At 41.7% G+C, this 13,979-nt stretch overlaps 1 protein-coding gene across 3 annotated transcripts in view; it reads left to right on the forward strand.

The window, feature by feature from the left end:
• The first annotated feature begins 282 nt into the window (after positions 1–282).
• Positions 283–13,979, forward strand: part of zfhx4 (zinc finger homeobox 4) — an 85,299-nt gene continuing 71,602 nt past the window's right edge. For all 3 annotated transcript variants that reach the window (XM_055037202.1, XM_055037203.1, XM_055037204.1), the window contains exon 1: positions 283–825. The gene's annotated coding sequence lies outside the window, so the exon portion shown is untranslated. The remainder of the gene's footprint in view (positions 826–13,979) is intronic.

A 13,979-nucleotide genomic window follows, 5' to 3' on the forward strand; every position in this document is an offset into this window, starting at 1 on the left:
GTTATCTTTTCAAAGAGAGTTTTCAATTGTGGTGTAAAAAGCGCAGATTGACTTTTAGCATTAGGGTGGTTATTATTAGTATTGGAGGGAGGCGTTCGTCCATTGTTCTTCATGTGATTTGGTCCCTCGGAGAGCAACTGCACAAATGGGATTTTCTGAGCGCATGGACCTCTGCGGCCGCCAGGGCTCCGTGTGCGCGTCATTTGCAATGTGGAGACTGTTGATCAACTCACTAATTACACTTCTCTCCTCTCTCCCTCCCTCTTCGTCTCCCTTTTTTTTTTTTTGCTCCCTCCCTCTCCTCTCTCTCCCTCTCTCTCTCCTCTCTCTCTCTCTCCCGTTCGTCCTCTCTCTCTCTCTGTCTCTCTACCCATTCCCAGAGTGCATATCGGGAAATAGACACACAAAGACATGCGCACTCAACTTAATCAGCCATTTTTTTAAACAGGGCTAAAACGATAATAATTAGCAGAATAAAGACATATCGGATTTTCATTTCCTTTCCTCCGTTTCCCCGACCTCCCGTCCAACGAGAGAAACTGCGAGGCAGCCCCCGTCGACACGTCGTTTCCACCGCCACCGGAACCAAAATAAGGGATAGCTCTCCAAAAAACGCTTGTCATTTGTGATTTTTACCCCCTTTTTCCCATTATAAAGTTGGAGGATTATTGTAATTTTCCACGTTTTTTTTTTTGCTTCTTTTTTTTTTCTCTTCTTCTTCTTCTTGTTGTTGTTGTCTAATTTCGCAAGCCGCTGGATGTGACTGTTTTATAAAGCCAGGAGCAAAGAGTGGAGCGGAGGTGACGCTTTTGGAGGGGGAAGAAAGTAAGTTTTTTTTCTTTCTTCTTCTTTTCCTTTCCACCTCTCCCTTTAACTTTTATTGAGTAGTTCGGGGGGTGCGTGTGTTTAAATTTAGGGGTCGGGTATCGATTATCTATCTGAGTGGAGGATCTTTGACACCGTGGTTGCCCGGATAACAGGTGCTGGGTGTTTTTTAACCCACAACACAGGGGGGGACATGGTGATGTTAGTGCAACTCCAGCGCTTTGGCTACAGTAAAGAAAAAAACAAAAACGGGCGACTGTCAGGATTGGAGACGCTCGTCTTTGCTTTCTTTCTTTTTTTTTTTTTACGCATGTGTCCGTGGGAATACGTACAGAACACGAGCGGTCCTTTGCAAAGTTTACACGAATCGCAGTCCACCTCGAGTCGTGCGCCGATTTAGTGATAAAAGCGTGAGACGAGACGAGCGTCCGTGGCTTTTGCAGTGCGGATGTGTGTTGCCTTTTTCTTTTTTTCCTGGAGTCCGATTCCTTCTCGGACATGTCCGCTTCCAGCTTCTTTCCCCCCTCGATGTGTCCGGTTTTTTTCTGTCGCCGTTCCCACACATCGTACCGACACATTATGAGTCTTTCACCCCCAGAGAGCCCGGTTTAAGCCGCAGTTTTGGATCCGCCGCGCTAAAAACTTGTCTTTTAATAAACAAAACAAGTCGGCTTTCACGCAGCGAGGTGATCAGTTTCTCGCCCCGACACGATCCTCTCTCATCTACGAGAGTGCAATTCTTTGAAAGCAACCGGACTGAAATGTTTTATTCTTATAAGAGATCCGCGACTTAAGCACGCGGTATTTGCTACTACCTGCTGGACTTATAGATCGGTCTGTTTTTTGGTTTGTTTGTTGTTTTTTTTTACCGGAGCTCTGGCAGCTGCGTCGCCCGGAAGGGGGAGAGCGATCGCCGGTCTCTTGATTGCGCGGAGCCCCTTTAGAGATAACTCCTGGTGCTTCTGGTTTCCCCAAATATCGGCATTTGCAAAGCAAATCAGACTTCATTCTCAATTTACACCATTAATCACATCAATAAATTTAAACTAACTTTAAAAAAAAAATCTCATTTAGCTTGTTTCTGTTTTGTTTTGTTTTCATAAAACAGCCACGAGTTCCATGACCATCAATTTTGTGACACAAATTCACCTTCCCTGGAAGTTGCTGTTTGCAAAGCCCTCCCAAAAGTATTGCTTAGTAATTTTTTACAAGGGAGAGGATAGGAGTAGAGATTTGGATTCTCTGGCGTTTTTGCGTCCTGGTTGCTGTTCTTTCTTCTCTATTCTTTTCCTTTTTTTTTCTATCTCGAAGGGGTGGTCAGTGACAGGGGGGACATCGATCGCACAAGAGGTTGAAAAAAAAAAAAAAAAAAAAAAAAACACACACACACGCACACACACCAGGGCCAAGGGTCTGGTCATTCTGCAGCGCGGCAATGCAACGGTCCAAAGAGAGTGTGTGTACGGGAAGAAAGAGGAGTCGCTTTGGGTGAACGATGCGCTAATATGAGCCACCTTATTTTTATAGGACCGTTTTTGTTGTCCTCTATTATTCTCCGAGTGTATCTACTTACCCTCGACAATTTCTTTAATTATTTTTAGACGGCTTAACACCAGGCGAAATGTGTTTGATTGGTGGATGCTTGTAGTTATTCATAACGAAAGCAATGGTTTAAAAAAAATTACAAACGTAGATTAAATAAAAGGCAGATAAACATAAAAAAATTATATTCTGTGACATTTAGCATAGTTGTTATAATAGTAATTATTATGAATATTTAAAAAATATATATTTGAAGATGAAAACCGAATTAACTTCACGTCTCATCTTCCATGTCCTCTGCATGATTTAGTTGCATTTGCCTACTTGTTTATTAAGCCAAGGATTGATGTTTATTAGACAGGATTAGATCCTCAGTTCAATCAGACAATCCTGCTCCATTTGCACAAAAGTCTCTATTTCCACACGAAAACACGCAGGCCAGGCCTGATAAAAGAATTAAAATTATTATGAAACAAGATGATCCTGTCTAATTGCAATGCATTTCATCAGTTAATGATGGTGTTGTCTCACGCTATATTATTCCATAATAAGACACCCCCCCATTTTATTTTTGTCCTTTCTCTGCTCATATATATATATATATATATATATATATATATATATATATATATATATATATATATATATATATATATTTGTAGAATTCCAGGCCTCTTGTTTTTGTTTTTCTGTGCTGGGAGCACTTTCAAAGACTGATTGCATATCTCTTTTTTGTTAGTTAAGCAATTCACAACATTCATTTTACCCATAGCAGAGGGAGGGATTAAAACACACACACACACACATACACACACACACACACACACACACACACACACACACACACACACACACACACACACACACACACACACACACACGGATATATAGTGTAAAAGATGGGCAGACAGCCCTCGAAGGACAAAAGCTGTTGGCTTGAAAATGCTTCTTGATTATTAAAAGCTAATGCATTTCCAGCATTGCAGCCTTCATTAAGGGTGTGGATGGAGGGGGCAAGAGGGATGAGAGGGTACCGGGAGGAGGAGAGAGGGAACAGGAGAGAGAGAGAGAGAGAGAGAGAGAGAGACACAGGCTGAGTCTGTCCTATAACTCCTGGGTCTAAGACACATGCAGCTAGAAGATTGACTCGGGCCTCTCCTAGGGGTCGACAATGTGTCATTTCCACCCGGCTAGATTGCCCTCTGCCTATCTGATATTAATGTGCAAATCAATATTTCAGGGATTAAATTTCCCTTCTTCATTTTTTATGGTTTCTACCTCAATAAGTCTCCCGTCTAATAGAGGAGGCTGGATGATTTAGAAGCCGTTGCTGCAGAAAGAGACAGAAAGAAATAGAGAGAAGCTTTGCAACAAGGCTATCGCTGCATTTTAATGTTCCTCTTCGTGGATCCCCCCCATAGGCCTTTGGTTAAGAGGGGTATATTGCTGCTTTACAGTGTAAAGACGGCCAATTTGACTAAAAAGGCAGAATAGGAAAATAGGAGCATGGTTGAATACTTAAGACGCTGTAGTAATCCGAGAAGCAGGTATTAGTACAGGGGGAGCTTCCCACTGCCTCAAAAAGACACATGCGGAGCTACATCCGAACCTGCATTACCAGCTGTCATGCTTCAGTGAGCAGTATAGCTCACTACACGCTGGACTGCTGGAGCAATATCCATTTTTTTTCTTCTTTATTTTTCATCTCTTTTGAATAGGCAACCATCGACACCCATTGGAGAGATTTACTCTCCTGCATAATAACATCTGGCGTGCGCGTGTGATTGAAATGAATAACTCTGACACAATGACCTGCGTATGATTATCGGGGAAGGGAGGAGCATATTACCATAGCCATAATGCTGCATCTCATTGAGCATCAACTAAATGAGCTTGGACCTTCTGACTACCAATAGACATTCATTAAGGGACAGTGCACACAGAGGCCTCTCTCTGGCTATAGGTGTATGCGTGTCCGTGAGTGTGTGTGTGTGTGTGTGTGTATATTTAATTTGCCTTGCTGTGCCATCTGGTGTGTGCATCATGCACGCACGCATGTGTCCGTGCGCGTCCAGCAGCAGCACAGTGCAAGTTTTCCTCCATTCAGCCCAAATTCTCCCCTCATTCACTCTCTGCCACAGAGCAGTGTGGACTACTTTAACGTACCCTCGATAGGTAGAGTATCAGCGAATGAAAGTAAGAAAAAAAAAAGAGGGAAAAAGAGACAGAGGAAGAGGCACAAAGGAACTCTAATTGTAGCTCGACCGCTTGGCTTCCTCCCTGATTCATGGCCATTACAATGTGAAAAGCACAACCGCCTGTCCTCCATTATCAAAACGGCAGGCCTACACACTCTCACATCCAGGCACACATGCTCCCTGAAGGGAATCATGTTTTTTTTTTTTTTGATTTTCGCTTTCTTATCTTTCATCAATTGGTCCAATGACTGTTGTCCTTCCTGACACCTGTTTTCTGTGGTTTCAGTTTTGGACAAGTCCGGTGTGTTCCATACGTAAGAGGAGTTTGCTTTTACGTAAGGAGGGAAATAAGTTCTTTAAGTTTAAAGATGTGTGCCTGCACTTGTTTTTTACAGTTAGGGTAAATATGTCCCGTTTCAAGCTGACTCTTTTATATCTCCTCTTCTCCCTTAGATTTTCTTTTATGTAACATCTATTACGCAGCCTTTTAAAATGCAAACTTTTTGATGCAAAGATATTCAACATCTGAACCTTTTGTTTGCGCACGTGTGCGTGTTTGTGATGGTTGACGATGTGGAGTAGTAGTCGTGTCAGGGTCTCCTGGCCCAGGGAGGCCTGAACAGGGGAGAAGCTAAGTAGTTCACTGCAGCTCAGCATCATGCATGAGAGAGGGGAGCTTCCTGTGTCAGCCCTGGGGCACCACTACTAACTCACAGTTTCTTTCTATCACACATACACACGCACAGACTCACACACAAGCAAGGCACGGCGGAGGGTTAAAGACTTGGAACGAGATCAAGCTCGTGCATAGCTCCCGGGGAGGGTACTTGTGAATATGCGAGTTTTAGTGTAATTAGCACTTAATTATATTAACATATGCAAATTGTCAGGCGGAGAGCTTGTACTGCCGGTGGGTATCGGCTGAGATACAAGTGCGTCTATTGTACCACGGCGGCAGAATGGAGAATAATGGGTGTGTGTAAGGCAACAGGCCAGCAGCAAGCAGTCAGACTCCTGTGCTAGCAGCTAACCAGTTAGGTCATTTAAGTCTATGGATGGCCACTAGTCACCATGACGACATTTCTAATTGTCCAGACTAATGTCCTTGTCCCTGATCTGTCATCGGTCGGGATGGGTGCACCGAGCACCCTCCCAACACCCAAAAGTAGAAAAAAAAGGACTGACTGTCCGAGATTAAACAAGTCCACACCGACTCTTGTTTACAGTGTTTCGCTACTGTGAGCATTTGCATATTCAAAAACACTCTGTCTGCCCAGTGTGTGTTTGCATGTGTGCAGGCCAGTCTGTCTGCATGTGGAGACAACATGTTGGGACAGGGGAACAGCAGATAATTTGTGTCCCACATATGTAACACACTTACAGACCACGCAGCAAGACAAGTGAGAAAAGTGTGGTACTGGCGTAGCCCTGTGTGGTTGTGCCGCTGAATTTGTTTTATGGGGATTTCACAAAGCTGAGATTCTGGCTAAGGAGGTTTGGAACAGAAGAACAAGGACAAGGAGTTCTGCCTCTGAAACTTACAGACCCTCTCTTCATTTCATCTAAATATCTAATTACAACACATTAAAGGCCATACCCCCGACTGAGCAGCCTGACTTTCCTTTATTGGAATAGGGTGGACAAACATTTAACGTGCGGTGCTTCCTGATAGCCAAAGGTGGATAGAAACTAGGCCTAGTTTGGTGCTACTAGTACTTGCATGCTAATCCTGTTTTTTGACAGGAACGTAAACTGATATAATTGCTTTTCAGAGGCAGGAACGGCAGTTTATACAAGTGTGAAAGCACGGGAAAAGGGATTAGCATTATTTTGCATAATGCTGGGCAGGCGCTGAATGGGGCATTGAACGCTTGACTGGGTGACAGAGATGAAAGAGAGATGAAATGCTCTACCCCTTTGCTCTTTCTCTCTTCCCTCTCTCTCTGTTTGGCCCCGTCTCCCAGACCTCTACTAGTACTTGACTGTCTGTGCCGGGGAGAACCCCGGAAACACAAGACCAGTGTTTTCAGGTGTTTGTTCAGACTCCACCAGAAGGAAGTTGTCATGTGGAGCAATATGTATGATAATAGAGTAACAGTGGAGACTGGTAAAATCCCTAAGCCTCCATATATATACTAAACTGGATCCCTAAAGCACTGGAGTGTACAATTATGTAGTGGATGGTCGAGGCTCAGGTAGTATTTACATGGAAGGAAGGGAGCGGCTTTCGTGGATCAAATCAAACTACACTGCTCTTACATTTTCCTTTATTGAGATGTTTGCCGAGGATTTGGTGGGATATCATCCAGACTGAGGCAACTGTGAAATTTCGAAGCAGGTGTGTTTTATGCGATCGCCCGCGAGTGCATGTGTGTGTGTGAGCTCGGAGGGACTGCCAGGGTGGTTTAAAATCGCCACCGTGACTACCATATGACCCAGCTCGACATAGTAAGTAATTTATGATCAACCGTCATCTTCTGGTATATGGAAATGATCCAGGGTTAAGGGAGGGGCATGAGGTTAGACGGTGGAGAACATGAGCAGCACAAAGGCCGGTGTGGCCTGTTTTTGTTGTCTCTCATTGGATGGGATACTCTTTCTTTGACCTTTTGCACGCCTTCCTTCGCCTTTCATATGCTAATCCCCCGGACAGACCCGAGGAGGAAACACGCTGGAGCTGAGTGGAAGAGGACAAAGACTTGCTCTCTTATTCTCTGCCTCCTTTCCACGCTATATCTTCTCTTTTCTTGCCTCTTCCCCTCTCAAGCAACTTGACAGATTTTGGCTTGAAAGGAAGTGAGTGCTTAGTGGATGAGAAAGGTGTGGATGCCATTCTCACCGTGACCCACACCACCTGTGAGGATCAAGTGTGCTGCACAGATCCTGAGTTATGTGTACGTGGAGTTTTATCTGGAGTGGCCCTTGTGGTGTGTATTGACATTCGGTAATATTGTGAGCCACGCTGCTGGTAGTGCTACAGCACAGGCCGAGTCAGTTAAGGAGAGATTTGTTGCTTTTCTTGTAGCTCCAGTCAGATTGTTGTAAAGGCTCGATATTTTTCCTGTCTCTCTCAGCTTTGGCAACTTCTTTCAACCAGTAAAAGAACTGTCTCTGGCGGGGTAATAGGATACTAATATAGTTACTAAAACCCTCCCTTAACATAATACTCCAGTGCACTACTCTTCAATATGACGTGGTTTCAAGGCTCTTTTGACTCTGTTATGGGAAGGGGGCATGTTATCTGTAGGAAATGTAATTTTTGTCCTCATTGAAATCGTTCATTATTGAGCGCGGTTATCTAAATGTTTTTGTTGCTGTTGGTCCAGCGCCAGCAAGGATTGCGTTACCCTCTCTCTCATGTCTCCATCTCTCTCCCTCTCTCTTTCTCTCTCATCTCGACAGGCCTTCATTGGTCTCTTAAGGGAAAATAGAAAGTGGGGGATTTTTCTCTACCCTCTGTGCTCTGTCCCGTTCTCAAGCTCTCCTGCCTATTTTGCATCAGCCATCCCATACAGGATATTAGCCATGGAAAAACAAGGGCCTGAGTATTTGGAATAATATGTTTATTCTTTTCATTTCAAAGTGGAAGTGATGGGGGGGGGATTTCAGAGGGTGGGGAAAGAACAATCAGGGCCATGTGTTTGAGTATTCTATCTGTTTGATCTGAGGTCCTGAGGGCCTTGGGGGTGGCAGAGATTCTCAGGTTTAGGTCAAATAAAATAGACTGATGAAAAAAAAAAGAGGCCTCTCTCTTGCTTTCTCTGCATGTCCTTTTGGTGTGTCTGTCTCATGTTCTCCTTTGCTTTTTGTCTCATCTCTCATCAATGGATGTTCTTCTTTTCCTCTCTGACAGGTACTCTGAAACTGGGAGTGAACGAAAAATTACTAGGCAGTTTGAATGCAAAGAGAAACTACTAATTTCATACAGCATTTCATAATATACACAGTATAAAATACTGCTTCATTTTAATTGACATAAGTCAGTTTATTTTCTCATATTATTGAACATATGAAGTAAAAGCAAAAAGACGTGGTTTTCAATTAATTTCCGACTAAAGATCTGAAAAGAAATGCGCGACTGTATTCAGGCCCCTCTACTTTGTTACTCAAAAAAATAAAAAATAAAAAAAATAAAAACCAAAATCCAACCATCTGCCTTCTGAATCATGTGATTAGTAATTCAAATTTTTTTTGTGTGAAAATAATTATCTGTATTAATCCAGCTGTTCTGTGGAGACCTTAGCAGAGAGAAGGAAACTGGACAGGGTCAACAAAAAGATGAATGGAGTTAAATGTAGGCCAGTCTTAGAAATAAAAATGATAAACGCTAAAGACTTAAATTTGAACAGCAGGAACAAAACACTAAAGCACAATGGACAGGTTTAGATTTAAGCATATCCATGTGTTAAAATGACCCTGTCAAAGTTCAGAATCAAATCTGTGGCTGGACAAAAGGAGAGCTTAAGTTATTTTGCTACGAAGAATAAGCAGATATTTCAGATCAAGGGCTAAATGCAAATCAGTTCAGTTTAAAATGTTCACCTTAAAATAAAAAAGAAAAGACACATATTCATGTTAAACTCCTACAGTACATGGTATTGTGACAAGATGTAAAAAAAGTTTATGCCGGCCAGACAGTCAGGCTCTGACATTGATTGTCCTCTGCAATTCAAAATACATTTACTGTGAAGGACACTTCCTCAGCTCTTTAACTCCATGTGAGAGCCTCAAAGTCCTTACCTCACATATTCACCAAAGTGTTCAGCAGCCTTTTATTTTAGAAAGGTTTGTCCCTCCTGTACTTACTGAGAAAACAATACGCGGTACAAAAGGTTATATGCCACGTTGTATCGATTGCTCTCAGAAGTATTTTCAGAGCTATGAAAGCTGGCAAGATAAAAACAAAACCATGACAAATATGCACAACTACTTCATTCAAACAGAGGAGGCAGCAATCTCTGAGCTTGGAAGGGGAAACAATAAAAAAGTTGATGAATGACTAAGTCTCTCCAGGTTTGAGAAAAGAAAAAAAAAAAAAAACACCCCACAATAGCATAAGACATCTCATGACAAATGATACATTCTTTTCCCTGTTGGCCAAAGACAAAGGAAAGGATTGAAAAGGCAGAGAGCCCAGTCACAAGATGTGCGCATTAATAGACCTTCAGGAAAGACTGAAGTCTGAGAAAACACGGAGACTGTGTCGAAAGGGAATAATCATTAAAATGTATAAATCAGATTAATCCTGCTTTCTTTTTAATTCACTTTTTTTTCTGTATGTGTAAGTGTTTGAATTTATATTGCAGCTTTGTGACATGATTGGCATTTGGTATTCCTGAAGGCAATTGCATGTGGATATCAAGGCCATTGGCAAGGTTTGTCAGGGAATAAGTGGCTAATTAATTATGCATGACTTGTGGCCTTAAACAAACAGTGTAATGAGAGTTGAAATGAAGAAACTAAGGAATTTGATTTGGATTGCATGGGAATGCTTGTTCTGATTAGTATTAAATTCCAGATTCCACTGACATGCAAAAGCCCTAATGCATAATTTCAGGAATTTATTGAAATGGCATTAAAAAGCGATATGACTGTGCATGACGTCGCTGCAAAAAAAGAGTTTCTCTATGGTATGCTAAGGATTAAATTACAAATAACACATTTTTGTTCCAGTTGCTAAAATACTCACTCGTAAAGGCCGCCCTACGAAAGTCTGGTTGTGTCCAATTTGTATTTGCTGGATTAATAGCAATAAAATAAATTGTAAAACGATTTATTTTCCTTGTGTTGGTCTCAGTCTGTTCCAAAGCAGAGAAGCAAACATGTGTCTCCACAACTCCCCAAGGAGGTTTAAGCCAAAAGTATCCCTCTCCGAACCCAACTTCTTTTTCTGGCCTGGCACCAGCTGTGGAATAATCTTAAATTATTTGCTTTTTCAGAAAGGGGGGGAAAAAAAAAGAGAAAGAGACAAGACTCCTCTTTTCTGTGACAGTAAAAGAAGAAGAGCAGAGCAGGCACTGGAATGTTCTTGTATATGAAATTGCAGGTATTAACAAGGCTCGTTTTGTCAGCGGTTTTCACTGATGTATCAGTTCTCTGCACCTAGACTAAATAGTGAGGGGAGTTTTGCTTTGTTTCACCACGGCAAAGATGAGCAGATATTAGAGAGGCTTTGGAGGAGCGGCTAAAAAAGCAAAGTATTTTGAAGAATGGACCTCTTCCTTAATGTTATACCTAAACAACTGCCACGGCGCAGTGACGGATGGTCTGTTAGTCTTAAGGTTGTTGGAGACCCTCTCTTATCCTTTTACCATATTTTGAAATGAGAAGCAGAACTTTTCATCTGCTCTTGAAACATTGTATTTCATGTTTTGATAAAATTAAATGTTTCTTTAGTATTCGTAATCTGTGGCGTTTGTACATTTTACTTGCCTTGTAAAGAGTGATGCTCACATTTTTTTAAACAAACGGGATTATTTAAACTTGGTTCTATTTTTGGTTATATGTAGAAAAAAATAAACTAAGGTAATGGGTCCAATTTTTTTCATCTGGTTCTTTCTCAGCAGGCTGGCCTAGATGGGGTGTTTATTTGATAAAGGAATATTGTGGCGTTAATCTAAAACTATGCTAATTACATGTGGCAGTTGTTTGTTTGTAGTGAAATCCAATTAAATTGTACACTTTTCCTCTTCTCTGCTCTATTTTTTTGTGCTTCCTTTTCTCTCGAAGCTCTCTCTCTATCCTACAGAATAAGAGCCTGTGATGGCACAAATAACAACTAAGCTTTGCTTGTGTGTTTTTTGTGAGAAGAGGGCAAACTCACAACAGCTGTCAGAAAAAGGGGGTTTGTTTAAAAAGCAAATGGCTTTGGTCTAAAGTTCATTTGGAGACCTCTCTAATTAAATAGAGAGCCGGAAGCTTAAGTTAATTAGTAATTCCCTAGGTCCAGAAATTAGACCTGTCACGAGTAGTCAAGCTCTTGGAAAGCCCAAAAGGTATTGTGTGTTTTTCCATACACCCCCTGTTTTTGCTTCCATCTGTATGAGGCTAAATGGGTGTTCATATGTTCTTTTTTTCTAGTGTAAGGTAGGCACTTTTTTTTTTCCTGTTGAAAAAGCTCAAGACATTAATGATCTTTTTGTGGCGTGTCAGAGAGGTGTTCAGGAGATGTTTTAGTCAGCGGCGCATAGCTTGTGGCGTCAGTCAGGATACCTGCCCTATGATTATTTTTATGAAAATAATGACAGGGCCAGGCCTCCGCCGAGTGCTGTCTTTAGAAAACAGTGGGGACCTGAACTTTAAACTTTGTTTTCAAAGGAAGCGGAAGATTTGCGGAGGATTCGGTACGCACGTCTAAGAAAGGACAATAAAATATCTGCGGACAGTTTTTGGTTCCGTTTTTTTTTTTTTTTCTCCACTGGGACTGTAATCAGCCTGATAAGGACAGGTTCAGCAAACATAAATCAGCTGACTGTGACACACAGGAGAGACGAGGTGTCCCTACCTGCTTAGGCCATAATTGAGTAATAATAAGCATTTGAGACAACCAGCAAACACACGGCTGCTGTAAAACCTGTTGACTTGCGCAGTGTTTTCTGTGTTCAGACATATTTCCATGTTGTCGCTTGATTCCGATAGAAATCTTTCACCAGTTAGCTCAACATTTGTGACATTTTTTTTCCTTAAAAGGAATTTGGCAACAAGTAGCAGGAGTTGCTACATTAGTTTGTAGTGCTTAATAATAGCCTTCAGAGAATCAGCAGGACCTACTGATCTTGCAGAAGATATTTGAGAGCTGAAAAATTACATCATTTTTATTTTATTTTTTTGGTTTCTCTACTTGAGGATATTGTGTCAATTCATAAACATACGTGCAATCTTACAGTAATTTACATGCTCACGGACTTTTGCAGTCTGTATTTTGTAACACTAGCAGAGAACCTGACTCTAGTGTTATTGAATGCAGCATAACCCCGTCATTTATATTTGCCAGGTGAATATGAAATGCCTGCGTCAGAGGCTGCTTTCTGTGTCTGTGCACACTACCCTTGACTGACGTGGACTGTGTTTGCTTAACCTCTTCTGAGCTGCACCACCAAGGCCTTGTCGATTTAAGTGTGTGTGTGGGTGTGTGTGTGTGTGTGTGAGTTTGGGCCAGAGATTTCGGCAATGACAGTTTTCACTTTTTATGGTCTCAAATGTGTATTTCCAAACAAAGTGACTGAGAGGCAGGGTGAGATATATTAAAAAATACATGTATATATATATAAAAAAATACTAATCAATGCAACTTAGAGATATTTGTGTGTAGCTATGCACCTCTAAAACATGTATTTTAGAGATTTTTTTTAAGGATTTGTATTTAGCAGGATTATTAATTTCAGTGGCAAATAATCCCACACTGTCAACCCCTTCAGCTTGATGTGTTTTGTAGAGACGAGGCGTGTGTGTGTGTGTGTGTGTGTGTGTGTGTGTGTGTGTGTGTGTATATGGTCTCATGATTTGGTCTCATCCAAAAGATAAGACTATGATTTATGTAACAGCTTAACCCTCTCATATTGTGTATGTTGTACCTTACAAGTGCATGATGAGCAGGGTAGATTAATATTTATTTAGCACAGGCAAATCAAGGATTAAGCAGTCATCATTTTAGCACTAATCCACGTCTCTGGTGAGATGCGGAGACAAAGCAAAACAGCTTAGTACACACATAACACTGCAACAGCGCAATTAAAAGGTGACTTGCTTTCGTCGGTTCTCCAGAAGTTGGTAGAAGATGTGGAAAGATCTGGACAAACGCGCTCTCAAGTTGAGTTTTGCTCCTCTCCATTGCTAACTTTTCTCATTTGCACAGCAGCCCATCCACCCTGAGAAAAAGCCTTCATTGAAATTAGCAGTGGTTTGCCTGAATCACTCATCTGACGTAAATGCGTCTCATGATCGTTCCACTGTCCGAACACACACACGCGCACACACTCTCGTGCACACACACACACCCGGATTCACTCGTGCCGACACATACACACGCATGGGCGATGAATACTTCTTTCTTAGCACCAACCACGTGGGAGAGGGACAGTTTGCCTAAACTGTGAAAGTCTGTGAAATGCGAATAAGTGTGTGCGCGCGTGTGAATGTGTGATTACTTGGAACTCTGTAAATAAAATTACATTCTTTGCTAATTGAGTTTTGTTGCTGTTCTGGAGATGTGGCAAAAAAGATGAAAGCTCCTTGTGTATTTCTTTGGGATCACATATCGCAAATGTTTGCATATGTAAGCATGCATTTGAGGAGTGCTAATTTAGTTTGTCCTTAGTGCTTTCAAGTGGTATCCAACCAGGATGCCTTGTGTACCTGTCAGAAGACAGAATGTGCAGATAGTCAGAGGCTAGTTTCAAAATGTGTGCTTGGTTA

This window comes from Poeciliopsis prolifica, unplaced genomic scaffold, assembly GCF_027474105.1.
Source record: "Poeciliopsis prolifica strain line A6 unplaced genomic scaffold, Auburn_PproV2 SCAFFOLD012, whole genome shotgun sequence".
NCBI lineage: Eukaryota > Metazoa > Chordata > Actinopteri > Cyprinodontiformes > Poeciliidae > Poeciliopsis > Poeciliopsis prolifica.